Raw genomic sequence first — 20,921 nt, forward strand, 5'->3', positions numbered from 1 at the left:
TCCCTGAAGGACATTTACACTTCCCATCTCGCCCGCAAGGCAACCTCGATTGCGAGAGATGTGAGTCACCCGGCTCACTCTTTGTTTGACCTTCTGCCCTCTGGGAAGAGGTACAGGAGCCTGCGCTCCCGCACCACCAGACTCGCCAACAGCTTCTTTCACCAGGCTGTTAGGACCCTGAACTCGCTACCCCCTTCTGCGTAGCGTGCGGCACTGTTGCACTATTTTCTGGAATGTCTGCTGTACGCGCACTTGCTCCTTTTTTGCTCCTCTTATTTATTTATTTATTTATTTATTTATTTATTTATTTATTTATTTATTTATTTATTTATTCATTATTTCTTCAGCACGCTGTTATACTTGTTTACTTGTTTGTCTGTTGTGGGCCATGTCTTGTCACCGTGGGATAGGGGGGAACGAAATTTTGGTTTCTTTGTGTGTCTTTGGCATGTGGAGAAATTGACAATAAAGCTGACTTTGACTTTGACGTTGAAATGCGCGATATAAAGTTTTAAATGTATTGTTTGTATAAATGCACATAGATGAGCAACGTAACAATTTCCTATCATTGCGTTTTTACTGTACACGTGACAAAAATATAGCAATACTCTTTTTTTTTTTAAAGCCACTGACTAGCTTTCGCTGTTTCACTACTTAATTTTTTCACCTTGTATTTCAGGTGGGTCTTTGTTTATGAAAAGGCTTACCAAGTGCGAGACACAGCAATTGAATCTTCAGTAATGACCAAGGTAAAAGGTTTTGGAGTCTACAATGACAAAGTCATGGATGTTGCAGACTACGTCATGCCAACACAGGTATGAAAAATCTGGTTGATGAAATTATGTGGTATACATTGGTCATGTGCTCATTTATCTTTTTAGGGTGCTTCCGTCTTCTGCATCATTACCAAACTGATAACAACAGAAAACCAAGTTCAAGGATACTGTCCAGAGGTCAGACCCTGTCAATACTATTAATTTTTCTACAATATTTGAGCTGGTTGAAATTAATAAATGGATAATTTGTCCAATGGAAGATGCCACTTTTCTTATCACAATTTCCCACCCTCACCATTAAGATGACGTTTCGGGGCATGACGGCAGTTGTCTGTACACCACATACCCAACCCACCCACCAACCAAAAACATTCATTTTGCTAAATAAATAGGTATTTATTGTTATAAAGTCAAAGGTGAAGTTCAAGCAGCCAAGAAAGTAGGACACTATCTGTTCTGCTCTCAGGGTTGGAAGATAACGACGTACAGACATACAGACATGTAAAATACAATTTACTAAATACAAGCTAGCTTTAATTGTACAAGGGAAGAGCAAAAGAAGAACATTTTGGAGCAATGGGGCCAAAAAAGTACCCGGTAACTTTGGATTTACTCCTCAATCAGATGGGAACAAATCAGAAAACTCTGGAAACAACCGTCAATCTTGCTTCACAATTTACCACAAGTTATCGGTCAACACACCCTTCCCAAAATGGCACTGTCAAAAAAATCAAAGTGGACACGGAGTGCAGAGTTTTTAAGGAAAAATGGACTGAGCATTATTTATTTACAGAAGTTACTCTGCACATTTCTCTTGTCTCACAGCTGTTCGTCCGGAGGCACCGGACCGTCCCGATAATGATTTGAAAAAATATAAAGACAACATAACAGATTTTCTGCGAGAGTTTGAGCAGAGGTTTCAGGTATTCAGTGAACTTGAGAACAAATTTGGCTTTTTTCGCTCGCCATTTACAGTGAAGCCTTCTGATATGCCAGCTGATATTCAACTCGAGCTTATTGACTTGCAGTGCGATTCCGCTATGAAGGATAAATTTGGGTCCGTGGGATTGGATATGTTTTATCAGTATCTCGTGCCAGGTTACCCCAAATTAACAGCCATGGCTGCAAACGTTCTATCCATGTTTGGGACTACTTATCTTTGTGAACAGGTTTTCTCTGTAATGAACAATAATAAAACAAAGAAGCACTCAAGGTTAACAAATAAACACTTGAATGATATTGTTAAATGTGCTGCTACTCAGGATTTGACACCCAATATTGATACACTTGTGAAGGCAAAAAGATCCCAAGTTTCAGGAGCCAGCAGCGGCAAGTAGACTGCAGGAGTGCAGTGAAAGAGAAAAAAAGTGTGATGACACGAAATTTGTTTGCACTCATTAATACAGATCATTAAAAATAAGATTAATCTGGTTTCATACTAAAGACAGTTAATATTGTGCAGTATATTCTCAGCTTCAGTAGGCCCAGCCTAGTAGTTCGATCGGATGTAGTATAAGCATGCACTGCTATAACTTTTATTTTGTATTTCTTTTTTAATTTATTTCAAAGCAGTACGACAATTAAGGCGAGAATATTTTTTTCATAGCTCCCACTTGAATTTGTTAAGTGTAGTGAGTTGGTTCAGGTGTAAAACTGCATTCACTTCATTGTTAAAATAAACCAGTGAACCATGAAATCATTTCTTTTTCATTGTTTGTGAAAAAAATGTGTGCTTAGAAAAGATTCCTTGTCATCCGTGATTATAATATGTAGGGTAGGCTACAAATCTAGGCTGAATGATAAAGCATAGTACTGAAAAACAAAGCAAAATATTTGGAGTTGACATTCTTTTACTGATCCGGCCCACCTGAGAACAGAAAGTCTGGATCCGGCCCCAGAGCCAAACTGAGATTGACATGCCTGCTCTAAATGGAATGGAAACTCAACTGATTGGATTAGAATTCAAGATGGAAGATGGAATTTCACAAAGGTGAGAATGCCAAGACAGATCAGCTGGACAAGGCGAATGTGGATTTCTGTTTTTCCAAAGCTACACCAGCATGTTGATTTTCCAACATGTGGCGACAGCTTCCTGGACCTGGTCTACACTACACATAAAGGTGCTTTCAAAGCCACGCCCCTCCCCCACATTGGACTTCCTGACCATATCACTGTTTTGCTAATGCCCGCATACAGACAAAGAGTGAAAGCATCCAGGCCGGTTCGCAAGCGGGTAAGACTGGGAAATGTTTAAGCAGGCAGCCACTTACAACGATCAGACAGACATAGAGGAGTATACAGACTCTGTAACCTCTTACATCACAAAGTGTATTGATGATGTGACCCACACAAAATACATCATCACTCGGGCTAACTGGAAGCCATGGCTGACAGGGGATGTCCTCGGGCTGCTGAGGGCCAGAGACAAAGTCTACAGAGCTGAGGATGAAGCTGGCATGAGAACAGCGAGGGCCAACCTGTCCCCTAGAATCAAGGAAGCGAAAAAGGCATTCACTTGCAAGATTACCGCCCACTTCAAAGACAGCAGGAACGCACGAAGCCTATGGCAGGGCATTCAGACTATCACAGACTACAAGCCCGCACCGCAGAGCTGTGAGGGCAACATCCCTCTGCTCAACGATCGGAACCGCTTCTTTACTCACTTTGACGCTCAGAACAGGACTTGCCCGCTGAAGACCCCTCCCACTCCACACGAGCAGCCCCTGTGCCTCTCTGCCGATAGCATGATGAAGACACTTGCTGCTATCAACACCCGTAAGGCGGCAGGCCCAGACAACATCCCAGGTCGAGCGCTGAAGGACTGCGCTGAGGAGCTTAAGGATGTCTTTACAGACATCTTTAACACTTCCCTGCAGCAAGCCATCGTCCCATCATGTTTCAAGGCTGCCACCATCATACCTGTGCTGAAGAAAACTGCTCCATCCTGCTTCAATGACTACCGCCCCGTGGCACTGACACCCATCACCATGAAGTGCTTTGAGCGGCTTGTCATGACACACATCAGATCCATTATCTTCCCCCCCCCCTCCCCTTGACCCCTTCCAGTTTGCATACCAAGCCAAACGGTCCTCTGAGGATGCAATCTGCTCTGCCCTCCACTCAGCCCTTACCCATCTAGAAAAAATAGATTCGTATGTGAGATTGCTGTTTGTGGACTTCAGTTCTGCATTCAACACCATTGTACCACAGCGACTCATCTGCAAACTCAACAAACTGGGACTCAGTACCTTTCTCTGCAACTGGCTCCTGGACTTCCTCTGCCAGAGGCCTCAAGTAGTACGTCTTGGCGACAAGTCAAGTCAAGTCAAGTCAAGTTTATTTGTATAGCCCTAAATCACAAACAGTCTCAAAGGGCTTCACATAGCCAAAATTGACAATTATTCTCAACGCATCCCCTGATCATAAGCTCCCAAAAGGGCAAGGAAAAACTCAAAAAACCCCTACCAGGGGAAAATGAGAAACCTTGAGAAGGGACCACAGATGGAAGGATCCCCCTTTCAGGATCACCAGGTTATAATGGATGCAGAGAGTACACAAGTAATACATGATATGAAAATCAATGAAAAAAAAAATGGATGTCGGAGGTGTCCTCGATTGTCCTGGCAGTGTCCTCAAGGGGGCCGAGCCGCAGCTCCCCCATCCCGAACTGGTCCCCGAGAATCCAGCCAGCCGCTAACCGCTTTCGAGCCACCTAACCCCCTCCCCAGCCGGGGAGGAGGTGGGCAGAGAGAACAGAACAAACTCCGGCCAAATCGGCCATCACAAGTTAGTTAAAGGCCATCTCATAGAAATGTGTCTTTAAACGTGTCTTAAATGTTTCTACTGAGGTAGTAGTTCTAATATCCATTGGTAGGGCATTCCAAAGCTCTGGAGCCCGAATAGAGAATGCTCTAGACCCTGCAGACATTTTCTTGGCCCTCGGTATAACTAAAAGACTAGCGTTTTGCGAACGAAGGTTACGAGACGGAACATAAGGAACGACTAGGTCGACGAGATATGAAGGCGCTAAGCCATGCAGTGCTTTATAGGTTAGTAGAAGAACCTTGAAGTCACATCTTAAATGGACCGGGAGCCAATGTAATTCGGCTAATATTGGGGTAATGTGATCAAATTTTCTTGACCGTGAGAGCAGCCTCGCAGCGGCATTTTGGACTAACTGTAGACTTTTAATACTGGATTTAGGAAGACCAGAGAACAATACATTACAGTAGTCCAGGCGCGACGTGACGAACGCATGTATAATAGTTTCCGCATCCCCAGTCGAGAGGATAGGACGAATCTTAGCAATATTACGAAGGTGAAAAAACGCAATCCTGGTTATATTCTTAATGTGTTTTTGAAAGGAGAGCGTTTGGTCAAATATTACCCCGAGATTAGTTGCTGTATCACTCTGAGTGATAGTACGGTTATCTATAGTTATAGTGGTTTGCTTAAATAAATGTTGATAACGAGTAGGACCAATTATCAACATCTCAGTTTTATCCGGGTTAAGACGAAGGAAATTGAGAGACATCCATTGCTTAATCTCCGCAAGGCACGCCTCGAGATTACAGCAGTCCTGTGGATCTGTCATCGATAACGGCATATATAATTGGGTGTCATCCGCGTAGCATTGAAAACTAATATTATATTTACGTATTATGCCCCCAAGCGGAATCATATAAATATTAAATAAAATCGGTCCGAGTACCGATCCCTGTGGGACACCACAAGTAACATTATAAAGCTCAGAGGACGTATTACCATGGACCACTCGGTGCGTCCTGCCTGATAGATAGGAATTGAACCAGCTTAGTGCTGACCCTGAGATACCAACACAACTTTTAAGACGCCCTAATAAAATATCGAAGTCTACAGTGTCAAAGGCAGCACTAAGATCAAGTAGTAACAATACAGACGCCGTATTTGAATCCATAGCTATGAGGAGATCATTAGTCACTTTAGCAAGTGCTGTCTCTGTAGAATGATTGGCTCTAAAACCAGACTGAAAAGAGTCATATCGATTATTATCGACCATGTAATCAATAAGCTGCTGTGCTACTACTTTTTCGAGAAGTTTTGCTATGAATGGGAGGTTTGAAACTGGCCTATAATTACTGAGACAGTCCGGGTCAAGATTTGCTCGCTTAAGTAGTGGTTTAATAATAGCGGTTTTAAAGGCCATTGGCACTATCCCAGAGGAAACAGACAGATTGATTATATTTAAGATGGACGGTCCTAAAATTGGAAATAATTCTTTAAGTAGTTTGGCTGGAAGCGGGTCGAGTAAACATGTTGTTTGTTTAGCCGTACTAACCAATTTTGTAAGCATTTCAAGGGACACGCTTTTAAAATTTGAGAGGGTTATTGCATGATCCCCAGCGCTAGTAACCGGCGGAGCGATTGGCATGGTATTCTTGATCTCGTCCCTAATGGACTCAATCTTTTGAGCAAAAAATTTCATAAACTCGTCAGCTGAGTGGAAGGAGCTATCGGGGGTCGGCTGGCGCAGAGTTAGCTTTGCCACTGTATCAAATAAGTATTTAGGATTATTTTTATTAAGATTAATGACTTGCGAAAAATAACGAGTTTTTGCTAAAATAAGCGCATCTTTATATTTCAGGAGGCTGTCCTTCCATGCCTGATGGAAAACCTCAAGTTTGGTTAAACGCCATCTGCGCTCATGCTTTCTACATAATTGTTTAAACGTACGTGTTTCATCTGTGAACCACGGAGTTGGCCATCTACGGCGAGTTTTCAGACGTAGCGGTGCCACAGAGTCGATGGCTTTTAATAATGTCGCATTGAATTCATTTGTAAGATTATCGATAGAGCCACTGTACGCGGGAAACATGGCGGTTGCCGGCGACAGTAACTCAGATAGCGCAGTTGCAGTCATGGAGTTTAAATTACGGCTGCTATAATTCTGATTGCTCTCTTGTCTTTGACAAGGAACTAAAATTTCAAATTTTATTAAAAAATGATCAGACAGAACAGTAGTGTATGGCAGTACTGTTATATTTGAGGTTGCTAGTCCTCGGGATAAAACCAGATCTAAGGTATTTCCATTCTTATGCGTTGCTGCCTGTACAGCTTGCGTAAAACCAAACGTATCGATTAAAGTTTGAAATGCCGAAGTCAGTGGTTCCGACGGTGAATTCATGTGGATGTTGAAATCACCCATGATAACTATATTATCTGCATTTGTCACTAGATCAGCCACAACTTCTGAAAATTCATCCAGGAAGCCAGAGTAAGCCCCGGGTGGGCGGTAAATAACAACAAGATAGAATGACGGTAACGCAGTGGATCGCACAATGAGAACTTCAAATGTTTTAAATACGTGAATTGAGCGAGGCCTAAATCTAAGCTCAGAATTTGAGATGAGGGCGACACCCCCACCCTTTTTTCGAGGACGAGCCACATGCGAGCTCACAAAATTTGGAGGCGAGGCCTCGTTAAGTGGCAGCAGTTCATTAGGTTTTAACCAGGTCTCGCAAAGACCAAAAACGTTTAGATTATGTTCCGTGATAAGGTCATTAACGAGAACTGCTTTCGTATGAAGTGATCTAATATTCATAAAACCGAATTTAAGTGTAATTGGTTGATCAGGGTGCGTATCTATCGAAGGATTTTTAAACGGGATGCGAGTAAAATTGTGTTCTCTAGGCCTAATATCACCTCTCAAAAGTTTATTAGGGCGGTGGGATGAAACGACCGTGGGAATTTGATGATGAGTATTTGTTACACATGTGAAGTTATCTAAAACAGGCACCGTTTCATCAGCAAGACCGGTCGGGACGGAGTGATTGGATTTGTCTACTACCCCAGTAGAAAGTGTGTTTATGTGTACTGCAGCACTATTTAAACTGTCGCACTCTAGTCTACACGAGGAGCTATGTGTATGCTGAAAGTCTAGCCTAGCGCTAGTTAACTTTAACTTAACAGACTCCAAACCCATCCTCACAGGAGGTCTAATCACCTGTGCCCTGACCTGCTCTAAAGTGACCTGTCATGAGTGGCTCAAACAGTAATCTATATTCAATATCTCAAGCAGCATCACGCTGAGCACGGGGGCTCCCCAAGGCTGCGTGCTCAGTCCGCTGTTCTTCACCCTGCTGACGCATGACTGCACTGCAACCTACAGCAAGAACCGCATAGTGAAAGTTGCTGATGACACGACTTATTGGTGCTTCACTCCCCACTCTGAAGGACATTTACACCTCCCATCTCACCCGCAAGGCGACCACGATTGTGAGGAATGTGAGTCACCCCGCTCACACTTTTTTTGATGTACTGCCTTCTGGGAAGAGGTACAGAAGCCTGCGCTCCCGCACACCAGACTCACCAACAGCTTCATACTCCAGGCTGTTAAGATCCTGAACTCTCTCCCCCCCTCCACCCTCGGCTGCATAACGCCCTGGCCTTTTGGGCCACATTGGCTGCATTGCACTAATCCTCCTGTACTTTTGCGCTATATACTGACTGTCTGCTGTATGCACAATTGCTCCGTTTCAACCATGTTGCTCTTATTTATTTATTTATTATTTATTTATTGCTCTTATTTAGTCATTGTATGTGCCTTCTTGTTTTTACTTTTTGGATTGTTTACTTGAATGTTTTGTTTGTCCGTGGACCAATATAATATAATATAATATTATATATATATATATATATATATATATATATATATATATATATATATATATATATATATATATATATATATTCTCGCATCTCGCCCATTTGAGAAAAAAAAAATGGGCGAGATGCGAGAATAGAATAATTTTATTCTATTCGCATGGTGACTAAAAGAGGAAAGGTAATCCACACAGAGGGGGTCTCACTCCCAGAAGGAACAATAGCAGACATTGAGGACAGCTACAAATACCTTGGAATTCCACAGGCAATTGGCAACCTTGACGAGGAAACAAGGAAAGCAGCCACAGCCAAATACCTCCATCGAGTAAGGCAAGTCCTAAGAAGTCAGCTCAATGGCAAGAACAAGTCCCTAGCCATTAACAGCTACGCCCTACCAGTAATCAGGTACCCTGCAGGAATCATACGGTGGCCAAAGGAAGATATACAGACCACAGATATCAAGACACGGAAGCTCCTAACCATGCATGGAGGGTTCCATCCCAAGTCCAGCACCCTGAGACTGTACACTAGCCGTAAAGAAGGAGGCCGAGGACTAGCGAGCGTGAGAGCCACGATCCAAGATGAAACATCCAAGATCCATAAGTACATCAGGGATAAGGCCCCAACGGATGACGTGCTCAGTGAATGTCTCAGACAATGGGCATCAAAGGAAGATGAGGTGCTGGAGGGACCATCATGGGAGGACAAGCCCCTACATGGGATGTACCACCGAAACATAGCTGAAGTAGCTGATATCCAGAAATCCTACCAATGGCTAGAAAGAGCTGGTCTGAAGGACAGCACAGAGGCACTGATCCTGGCTGCACAAGAACAGGCCTTGAGCACCAGAGCAATAGAGGCCCAAATCTACCACACCAGACAAGACCCCAGGTGTAGATTGTGCAAAGAAGGTCCTGAGACAATCCAGCACATAACTGCAGGGTGTAAGATTCTGGCAGGTAAAGCATACATGGAGCGCCATAACCAAGTAGCTGGAATAGTGTACAGGAACATCTGTGCAGAGTATGGACTGGAAGTCCCAAGATCCAAGTGGGAAACACCTCCAAAGGTGGTAGAGAATGACCAAGCCAAGATCCTCTGGGACTTCCAGATCCAGACAGACAGAATGGTAATGGCGAACCAACCGGACATTGTGGTGGTGGACAAAGAGCAGAGGAAAGCCGTTGTGGTTGACATAGCCATCCCAAATGATGGTAACATTAGGAAAAAGGAACATGAGAAACTTGAGAAATATCAAGGGCTCAGAGAAGAGCTGGAGAAGACCTGGAGAGTTAAGACTTCAGTGGTACCTGTGGTCATTGGAGCACTAGGGGCAGTAACCCCCAAACTGGAGGAGTGGCTGAAACAGATCCCAGGAAAAACATCTGACATCTCAGTCCAGAAAAGTGCAGTACTAGGAACAGCAAAGATACTGCGTAGAACCCTCAAGCTCCCAGGCCTCTGGTAGAGGACCCGAGCTTGAAGGGAAAAAGAGACCACCCACGGGGGGTGAGGAAAAGTTTTTTTTTTTTTTTATATATATATATATAAAATATTTAATATGTCGTGTCACCGTGGGATAGTGGGAAACGCAATTTCGATCTCTTTGTATGTCTTAACGTGTGAAGAAATTGACAATAAAGCAGACTTTGACTTTGTTTTTGACTTTGAAAATCTTCATAAAGCCAAATGGATCATCCCCAGAAAACACCGAACCAGTGCTGATCAAAACGATGGATGAATTGGAGGAATAAGCAAAATGAAACAAATGTGGGTGCTACTTGGAAGATCAATTTAAGAGGAGTTAAATGCCAACTTTGAAAAATACAGGACTATCTATCTTTAGACATTGGACACATTTCTCACAGATGCAGGAGCAACAAATCAGGTGGTGAACCGAAATCTATATTGAAAACATTGTCCATCCATCCATCCATCCATCCATCTTCTTCCGCTTATCCGGGGTCGGGTCGCGGGGGCAGCAGCTTTAGGAGGGACTCCCAGACTTCCCTCTCCCCAGCCACTTCATCCAGCTCATCCCGGGGGATCCCAAGGCGTTCCCAGGCCAGCTGAGAGACATAGTCTCTCCAGCGCGTCCTGGGTCGTCCCCGGGGTCTCCTACCGGTGGGACATGCCCGGAACACCTCCCCAGGGAGGCGTCTAGGAGGCATCCTGATAAGATGCCCGAGCCACCTCATCTGGCTCCTCTCAACGTGGAGGAGTAGCGACTCTACTCCGAGTCTCTCCCGGATGACCGAGCTTCTCACCCTATCTCTAAGGGAGAGCCCGGACATCCTGCGGAGAAAACTCATTTCGGCCGCTTGTATCCGAGATCTCGTTCTTTCGGTCACGACCCATAGCTCGTGACCATAGGTGAGGGTAGGAGCGTAAATCGACCGGTAAATTGAGAGCTTTGCCTTTTGGCTCAGCTCTCTCTTCACCACAACGGACCGGTACAGGGTCCGCATTACTGCCGACGCTGCACCGATCCGCCTGTCGATCTCACACTCCATCCTCCCCTCACTCGTGAACAAGACTCCAAGATACTTGAACTCCTCCACTTGGGGCAGGATCTCATCCCCGATCCGGAGAGGGCATTCCACCCTTTTCCGATCGAGGACCATGGACTCGGATTTGGAGGTGCTGACCCTCATCCCGACCGCTTCACACTCGGCTGCGAACCGTTCCAGCGAGAGCTGGAGATCACGGCCTGAAGAAGCCAACAGCACCATGTCATCTGCAAAAAGCAGAGACGCGATGCTGAGGTCCCCAAACCGGACCCCCTCAACGCCTCGGCTGCGCCTAGAAATTCTGTCCATAAAAATTATGAACAGAATCGGTGACAAAGGGCAGCCTTGGCGGAGTCCAACCCTCACTGGGAACGAATCCGACTTACTGCCGGAAATGCGGACCAGACTCTGGCATCGGTGATACAGGGACCGAACCGCCCTTATCAGTTGGCTCGGCACCCTGAGAACCTCCCGAGGGACACGGTTGAACGCCTTCTCCAAGTCCACAAAACACATGTGGACTGGTTGGGCGAACTCCCATGCACCCTCGAGGATCCTGCCGAGGGTGTAGAGCTGGTCCACTGTTCCACGGCCAGGACGAAAGCCACACTGCTCCTCCTGAATCCGAGGTTCGACCTCCCGACGGACCCTCCTCTCCAGCACCCCTGAATAGACCTTACCAGGGAGGCTGAGGAGTGTGATTCCCCTGTAATTGGAACACACCCTCCGGTCCCCCTTCTTAAAGAGGGGAACCACCACCCCAGTCTGCCAATCCAGAGGCACTGTCCCCGATGTCCACCCAACGTTGTAGAGGCGTGTCAGCCATGACAGCCCCACAACATCCAGAGCCTTTAAGAACTCCGGGCGGATCTCATCCACCCCCGGGGCTTTGCCACCGAGGAGTTTTTTAACTACCTCAGTGACTTCGACCCCAGAGATTGGAGAATCCGCCTCAGAGTCTCCAGGCCCTGCTTCCTCAATGGAAGGCGTGTAGGTGGAATTGAGGAGGTCTTCGAAGTATTCTCCCCACCGACTCACGACGTCCCGAGTCGAGGTCAGCAGCACGCCATCCCCACTGTAAACAGTGTTGACGTTGCACTGCTTCCCCCTCCTGAGATGCTGGATGGTGGACCAGAATTTCCTCGAAGCCGTCCGAAAGTCATTCTCCATGGCCTCACCGAACTCCTCCCACGCCCGGGTTTTTGCCTCAGCAACCGCCGAAGCCGCGTTCCGCTTGGCCATCCGGTACCTGTCAGCTGCCTCCGGAGTCCCGCAGGCCAAAACTGCCCGATAGGACTCCTTCTTCAGCTTGACGGCATCCCTTACCGCCGGTGTCCACCAGCGGGTTCGGGGATTGCCGCCACGACAAGCACCAACGACCTTACGGCCACAGCTCCGGTCGGCCGCCTCAACAATGGAGGCGCGAAACATGGTCCACTCAGACTCAATGTCCCCCGCCTCCCCCGGGACGTAGGAAAAGCTCTGCCGGAGGTGGGAGTTGAAGCTCTTCCTGACAGGAGATTCTGCCAGACGTTCCCAGCAGACCCTCACAGAGCGTTTGGGTCTGCCAGGTCGGACCGGCATCTTCCCCCACCATCGGAGCCAACCCACCACCAGGTGGTGATCAGTTGACAGCTCCGCCCCTCTCTTCACCCGAGTGTACAAAACATGCGGCCGCAAATCCGATGACACGACTACAAAGTCGATCATCGAACTGCGGTCTAGGGTGTCCTGGTGCCAAGTGCACACATGGACACCCTTATGTTTGAACATGGTGTTCATTATTGAAAATCCGTGTCGAGCACAGACGTCCAACAATAGAACACCGCTCGGGTTCAGATCAGGGGGGCCGTTCCTCCCAATCACGCCCTTCCAGGTCTCACTGTCATTGCCCACGTGAGCATTGAAGTCACCCAGTAGAACGATAGAGTCCCCAGAAGGAGCGCTCTCCAGCACTTCCTCCAGGGACCCCAAGAAGGGTGGGTACTCTGAGCTGCCGTTTGGTGCATAGACACAAACAACAGTCAGGACCCGTCCCCCCACCCGAAAGCGGAGGGAGGCTACCCTCTCGTTCACCGGGGTGAACCCCAATGTGCAGGCGCCCAGCCGGGGGGCAATAAGTATACCCACACCTGCTCGACGCCTCTCACCGTGGGCAACTCCAGAGTGGAAGAGAGTCCAGCCCCTCTCGAGAGGGCTTGTACCGGAACCCAAACTGTGCGTGGAGGCTAGTCCGACTATATCTAGTCGGAATCTTTCTGCCTCGCACACCAGCTCGGGCTCCTTTCCAGCCAGAGAGGTGACATTCCATGTCCCAAGAGCCAGCTTCTGCAGCCGGGGATCAGACCGCCAAGGTCCCTGCCTTTGGCTGCCGCCCAGCTCACATTGCACCCGACCCCTTCGGCCCCTCCCACAGGTGGTGAGCCCATGGGAAGGGGGACCCACGTTTCCATTTCGGGCTATGCCCGGCCGGGCCCCATGGGCGAAGGCCCGGCCACCAGACGCTCGCCTTCGAGCCCCGCCTCCAGGCCTGGCTCCAGAGGGAGGCCCCGGTGACCCGCGTCCGGGCGAGGGAAAACAAAGTCCATTTATGTTTTTCATCATAAGGGGCTTGGGTGAGCCGTGCTTTGTCTGACCCCTCACCTAGGACCCGTTTGCCATGGGTGACCCTACCAGGGGCATGAAGCCCCCGACAACATGGCTCCTAGGATCATAGGAGCACGCAAACCCCTCCACCACGATAAGGTGACGACTCGCGGAGGGGTTGAAAACATTGTTTTTGACACAATATATTTTTGACAATATTATGTCAATGGTGATTGAAAATGTATGTGAATTTGTGACAGTCCAAATCTGTTTTTTTCTATTTGTGACTGAAAACAAATGGCACACACCCTACAGAAGTTCTATTTCGAAACTGAGACAAAATATCCTTGAGCACAGAGGACTTTTGTTCAAGTGTCTATTACACTTGCTATCTGTTAGGGTTTTCCAGGTTATCTTTATCGTAGGATTATGTTGGAATGTAGACTATAATGATTAACCAATCTTGTCTTGCTCTCACAACGCAGTAAAATAAAGTGGTTGCTTCCTCTGCCTGATTGACCAGCTGCAGAGGAAGCAATCAAAGTTGTTCTGTTTCCCACAACATCGTAAAACACCCCCTGCTCTGATCTTACCAGAGGCCGGGGGTTCACCAAACCTGTCCACTCATACCCCCACTCTGTTTCTCTTAATAAATATCCTCTTGTAGGAAGGAGAGTTCAAACCTCCATTCGATCATCGCTGTACGCACAGCGACGAATGGACTCTCCACCTGCAGGTGTCTAAAAGGACTTACTTGTCTCCCGTGTGGTTCTTGCAAAATAAGTTGGAGTGAGCAAATCTCTAACACTATCAGTGAACAAAAATCTATTGTATTATGTCTACAATACAGTCTGGTGCCTGTGCTGCTGATGTGTGCAAATGTTATTATAAAAATTTGATTCGATGAGATTAATCATGTTTTGATTAGGTACTACAGATTGTTTTGTACAGACAAATAACAATTTTAGATGTTACGTGCTTGACAGTTTCGATTCAATCTTCATCTGAGGAAGACTGGAGACACAGTCGAAACTGTCAAGCAGGTAACATCTAAAAGTTGTATTTGTGTGAACAAAAGAATTTACAGTATACTATGTTATCATAAAACTCTTCAACACTGTTGTCAAATGCTGAGGGGAAGTTGCAGTCTTGAGGGTGCTCCGAGAGCAGATCTTCTCGCGGCAGGAACAGGCGCTTCCCCAACTGTATCATAAGCTATGGAACTTCTAAGTGAGATCGACCAGACTATCTCCACTCGACGTTGACCCTCATGTGGTTGCACCTGTAAAGATAGATAGATAGACAGACAGACAGACAGACAGACAGACAGACAGACAGATAGACAGATAGACAGATAGATAGATAGATAGATAGATAGATAGATAGATAGATAGATAGATAGATAGATAGATAGATAGATAGATAGATAGATAGATACTTTGTTGATCCCCGGTGGGAAATTCAAGTGCAAAGACTTAAATACATAAATACACAGATAAATAAACAGATGGACAATACTAATATCGATAACGGAAGATAGCGTAATACCGTATTGCACCGAATATAAGACGATGTTTTTTGCATTGAAACAAGACTGAAAAAGTGGGGCTCGTCTTACATTCGGGGTCTAGACCAATTCACTTGTGCACAGCGATAAGTTAAAAGTTGCTGTGTATGTTGCTGTGATCGTGTGCGTCTTTGACACAAAGTGAGTATATACATTTCATTGTTACTACTGTCTACTGTTGTGCCGTTTGTCCGATCACGGTTTGCTTCGTGTGCGTGCCGTTTGATTGACAGCTCTGGCACGCTCCTTTAAGTTTGCCTCGCATCGTACGAGTACCCGTTACGCAGCGGCACGGCGACTAACGGTTTTGTTGTCTCGATGACTTATGTTTGGTGTGTTGCTGAGAGAATTTCATTTATGGTTATTTAGTATAGCGGAACCGTTACACGCAGTTAGTTATGTAATGCGTGCCGTCTACTAGTGTTTGGTGACGTCAGAAGTTGAGCGTTGACTTACGTGCTGTATTTCTGTCTGTTGCAGAACCACACACACACACACACACACACACACACACACGCACGCACACACACACACACACACACACACACACATGCACACACCACACACCACACACACACACACACACACCACACACCCTTCACACGCTTCATACAATAATCACACACACAAGAATCACATTCACACACCAAAGACTCACCCATGTACACTACACACACCTGCTCTCACATCCTTACGACCAAACTTGTGCCTATACCCTTTTGCCAGTTTGCCTGTATGCCCCTATGAGCCACAGTGCCTGTTACCTTTTTGCCAATAATTCAGTAAAGCAATCAAAACTGATCCACGTCTCCCCTCCTGTGTTCTGACCGACACCTGGGGGCGACAAGAGCAGAACCATCGGAGCCAATCCCCTATACCAGGGGTGCCCAATACGTCGATCGCGTGACATTTAAATGTTTTGGGGGTTTTTTCGCACTTGACGCGTGCGCAAACAACGGCGCTAACAACACGACACTAACGCTCGCGAGTTCCCTCCAATTGTCAGATGCCTGTTTTTTCTCTTAAACTTAAGAAAGGGTATAAAAAGGGCAGCTGGACATAGTAAAAAGATTAAAAAAAATATATCACTTTCATAGGGAATGAACCGCTTAGTCCCCACGGGGGTCGCGGGCGTGCTGGAGCCTATCCCAGCCGTCATCGGGCAGTAGGCGGGGGACACCCTGAACTGGTTGCCAGCCAATCGCAGGGCACACATATACAGACAACCAATCTCACTCACACTCACACCTAGGGACAATTTGGAGTCTTCAATCGGCCTACCAAGCATGTTTTTGGAATGTGGGAGGAAACCGGAGTGCCCGGAGAAAACCCACGCGGGCCCGGGGAGAACATGCAAACTCCACACAGGGAGGGCCGGAGGTGGAATCGAACCCGCACCCTCCTAACTGTGAGGCGGACGTGCTACCCAGTGCGCCACCGAGCCGTACATATATATATATATATATATATATATATATATATATATATATATATATATATATGTACGTATGTATGTATGTATGTATGTATGCATGCATGCATGTATGTATGTATGTATGTATGTATCTCTCTCTCTCTCTCTCTATATATATATATATATATATATATATATATATATATATATATATATATATTGCAATGTTTTTCCTTATTCAGATTTGTTTCAAGACTACAGTTAGACATCACTTTGATGGTTAATGCAGTTATTGCAATTTTGTTGTTTTGTCACGGTAGATTGGTTTATTTACATTTCAAAAACCAGAAGCCATTCATTTACAAATGTGATTGCACTTTCGTTTACATATTTAAATGTTCAGATATTAAGATGTGATAGACAGTTTTTGCATGATTTGAATGAGGCAAAATTTCTCTCAAATATATTGTTATAATCATTTGTTTCAGATGTAATCATTTTCTGTATAAAAATTAAATTTGGTGTTCAAAAAGTTTTTTTTTTAAACTTGAGTCTTGAAAAAGAGGGGGTCGTCTTATAATCAGGGTCGTCTTATATTTGGGCCAATACGGTATTAATAAATCGGTAAGTAGATCAATTAAAAAAATAAAATAAACAATAAACAATGTCACGGCTGTGAGCGCGCTCCTAACTCCCGCGACGAGTTAAAAAGTCTCACGGCATAGAAAAGGAAGGAACTTCTCAGCCTCTCCATGGAGCAAGATGGTGTCAACAGCCTGTCACTGAATCTCCTCATCCGCCCAGTCGGTGATCGGGGTTGTCTTTGATGAACAGCAGCCTGGCCAACACACGCTGTTCTGCCACAGATGCCAGATCAGGTAGCTTCGTGCCCACAATAGAACCTGCCTTCCTCATTAGTTTGCTCAGGCGAGAGGCATCCGTCTTCTTAACGCCACCCCACGCCACCATAAAGAAGAGGGTGCTCGCCACGACAGTACGATAAAACATCTGCAGCATCACCTTGCAGACCTTAAAGGATGCCAACCGCATGAGGAAGTACTGTCGGCATTGTCCTTGCATAAAGCGTCCACATGCGCAGACCAGTCAAGTTTGTCGTCCAACACTCCAAGATATTGATAGGTCTGCACTATTTCCACACAGTCTCTATTGATAGTTACCGGCCAAGACGAGGCATGGGCCTCCTGAAATCCACCACCATTTCCCTGGACTTGTCTGTGTTTTGGTGCAGGTGGTTGGCCCTCAGGTGTGCGATCACACCCATCACCAACATCTTGTCAGGCTGAATGTGTCATGTCTCCTCCCCAGCCGTGTTAATATGTGTTTGTGTGCTCGCCCATCCCCTCCTGTGTGCCCATGATTAGTTTGATTATTCTCACCTGCCTCTTGTTACCTGTCTGCCCCTCACGCCCTGTCGGATCATTGTGCGTTGTTGTTGTCTTAATGTCATGTCTTTTTGTTTCACCTCTTTGTCGGTCAGTCCTGTTGTTGGTTTTGTTAGTAAGTCTGCTGAGTCTGTTAGTTGTTTCCTCCAATAAACCCTGGTCCAAGCTGCACTTGGTCGCCCTGCTCCATCCGACCCGTGACAGAATGGTGTTAAAGGCGCTGAAGAAGTCCAAAAACGTGATCCTCACAGCCCCTTTTCCCTTGTCCAGCTGAGAGAGAGAGAGAGAGAGAGAGAGAGAGAGAGAGAGAGAGAGAGAGAGAGAGAGAGAGAGAGAGAGAGAGAGAGAGAGAGAGAACTAAGAGGAAAAAAAAAGAGCTGAAAAGAACGAAGTCCAGCCTTGGAAAGCAACCTGAGGGCTAAGAGGAGAAAGGTCAGATGATGGCAACATTTTGAGTTGTCTGAACTCAATAAGAATACGGTCAAACGACAGGAGGCCAGCATGGGTGACAATTAGCTGTGTGACCAGCAAGTGCTGCCATTCGGTAGGGACAATGCCCGGGTGACTTTGGGGTTGTGACTCCAAACTTCTTGAAATTGATTATACTGCCACCGTTGGATTTAAGTCAAACTGTTAAAACACATTATTACTAAATCAACTTGGCATTGCTGTATACAAAATAAATTGATATCAATTGTTATGCAAACTTCCAGTTTTACCTTGTATTCATACCAACAAGCATATTAAACTGTTACTGTTGTATCCAATGAACTGTTAAAACATGTCAATAAAATCAACTGTCATTGCTATCTTTAAAACAATTAATACAAATTCTTATTCAAACGTCCAGTTAATATAGGTATTGCTGTATTCAAATCATGTGTTATACTGGTCAAATTTCTGCTTTCCTTTGTTTTCAACTTTTATGCAAACTTCCAGTTCATTTGTTACCACTATATTCAAATCATGTTATACTGGTCAAATGTATGTTTTTCTTTTGTTACTTTTCTCTTTATGGTTTATGGTGGTATATACGTAGGTTGCACTTTCTTTTTTAAATTTCATTTATTCTATTTACATTAATTTAGATTGTGTATCTGGTAGTGAAATCTTGGTTGTAATCGGGACTGGACTAGATAACCAGAATTGCTTCCTCCTGCTTTCCTTTTATTTTCCTTTTTGACAAGTCATGTCAAACAAATGTAAAATGAATCTGTAATAAGTGTAATAAGTCTTTATGTACTTGCCGAAATAAACAAAATCCAAAATCAAATCAAAAGAATATTATGTGATGCGCAATTTTTTGTTTGCAAAAACAGGTATAACCCAAAGAAATCCTGAAAGCAAGACCAGCAGGATTTCAATCTGGACTAATTAAACTAATTAAAATTCAAGCCACTGTAAAGAAGAACCCTCATATGGTAATACACTCAGAAATGTTCACTCCTGATTCAAACCTGTATCTGAACTATATTTCTTTGCTGTCGAGATTTATTGATATATTGTTAATTTATCCATACATTCATGTTCATTCATTCTATGTTTTGTAGAGTGAAGATAAATATATTTGTACCCATGACAGCAACTGTACACGCCTTGTTAACAAGCCAGGAAGTTATGGTGAGTTTATGATCTCTTTGTGCAAGATAATTCATATTAATCTCACAATGTATTTACACATGCAAGGGAAAGTGCACAAAACTAATTTGCAGAAGTGTATATTATTTCATTGCTCAGGAATTCTTACAGGGAGATGTGTTGCTTTCAAAGCTACTATCAAGACATGTGAACTTAAAGGGTGGTGCCCTGCTGAGATTGATACCATAAAAACGTAAGTGTTGATGTTGCATATGTACATACTATATACTTCCATGACTTTTTAAACTCAGGTGGATTTCATCCTGGTCAAAAGAAGGCACTCCACCCTTATCCGACAAAACACCACAGCCTCACATTTGGCTGTGGTCCTCTATCGGACAAGGCTGAGATGCCTCTGTACTCTTGTTGGCTGATACCTCTGTACTCTGTTGGCTCTGAGTGAAAGACTGTGGCTTGAAAAAGCCAACACAATCACGGTAAAAAGCAAAATCGCAATACTGAGAGTACAAAATAGGACCCCTCAAAGCCTTGCCTGCACGTAGAAAACCTACACTAAGATGGTAAGCCCAAGGTGAGGGGAACCCACATTTTCTCTTGAGGTTGGTGCTCACCAAGCTCAACCACCTAGCTGGGTTACAGAGGGGGATCCTGATGACTTCCGGTGAGGGGGTAAAAATGATTTGTTAGTCATCATAGTGGGTCTGAAGCCATGCTTTGTCTTGTTCCTTACCCAGAAAATGTTCGTCCTACCAGAAGCATCAATGTCTACATATATTTTATTCTGACTTTGTCTCAATTAAGATTTCCCGTGGTATGGACATTTAATTTTTTCTTTATTTTCTCAAGTGTTACGAAACAAGAGAGTGATTTTCTAAAGCAGGGCTCACCAAGTCCGTTCCTTTCGGGTAGGCATGGGACAATAAACAGTTTCACGAAATACCACGGTATTAAAAGATACCATGGGATTAAATAGCCATGGTATGATAACCATAAAATTGGTTTTGATGGAGCTACTTTCTCATCTTAAAGTGCAGCGCTCCATCCCCCGCCTTTGCTGGTTCACACAGAAAGCATGGCTGCTGCAGGTGGCAGAGAAGCGCCAACACAACTTTTCCCCCTTGCCAATAGAACTAAATCGGCTGTGTGGGATTTTTACGGCTACAGAAGACTGAGGACTACGGCATTGAAGAAGATGGCTTCCTATTTGTAGAAAATGTCACAGAAAAGTGAAAGACCTCAAACATGATGTGTTATCTCCGGGAACATCACCCATGTTCCTACTCAGAATTAAAGGTAATTTCAATTTTAGTTGTACAGTATTTGTGAAATATATATTATGAATAGACTGATAAAGTAACAGTTGCATGTTTTTAATAACGCTAGAGAGAACATTATCCCTCTCGTTTTTACCTTTACATATTGTTT

At 45.0% G+C, this 20,921-nt stretch overlaps 1 long non-coding RNA gene across 1 annotated transcript; it reads left to right on the top strand.

The window, feature by feature from the left end:
- Positions 1-264: 264 nt before the first annotated feature.
- Positions 265-20,061, top strand: LOC125969649 (uncharacterized). The gene is made up of 4 exons (XR_007481662.2): positions 265-815; positions 882-953; positions 19,448-19,517; positions 19,635-20,061. It is a non-coding gene; the product is annotated as an uncharacterized lncRNA (long non-coding RNA).
- Positions 20,062-20,921: the final 860 nt, after the last annotated feature.

Source organism: Syngnathus scovelli, chromosome 5 (genome assembly GCF_024217435.2).
Source record: "Syngnathus scovelli strain Florida chromosome 5, RoL_Ssco_1.2, whole genome shotgun sequence".
Taxonomy (NCBI): domain Eukaryota; kingdom Metazoa; phylum Chordata; class Actinopteri; order Syngnathiformes; family Syngnathidae; genus Syngnathus; species Syngnathus scovelli.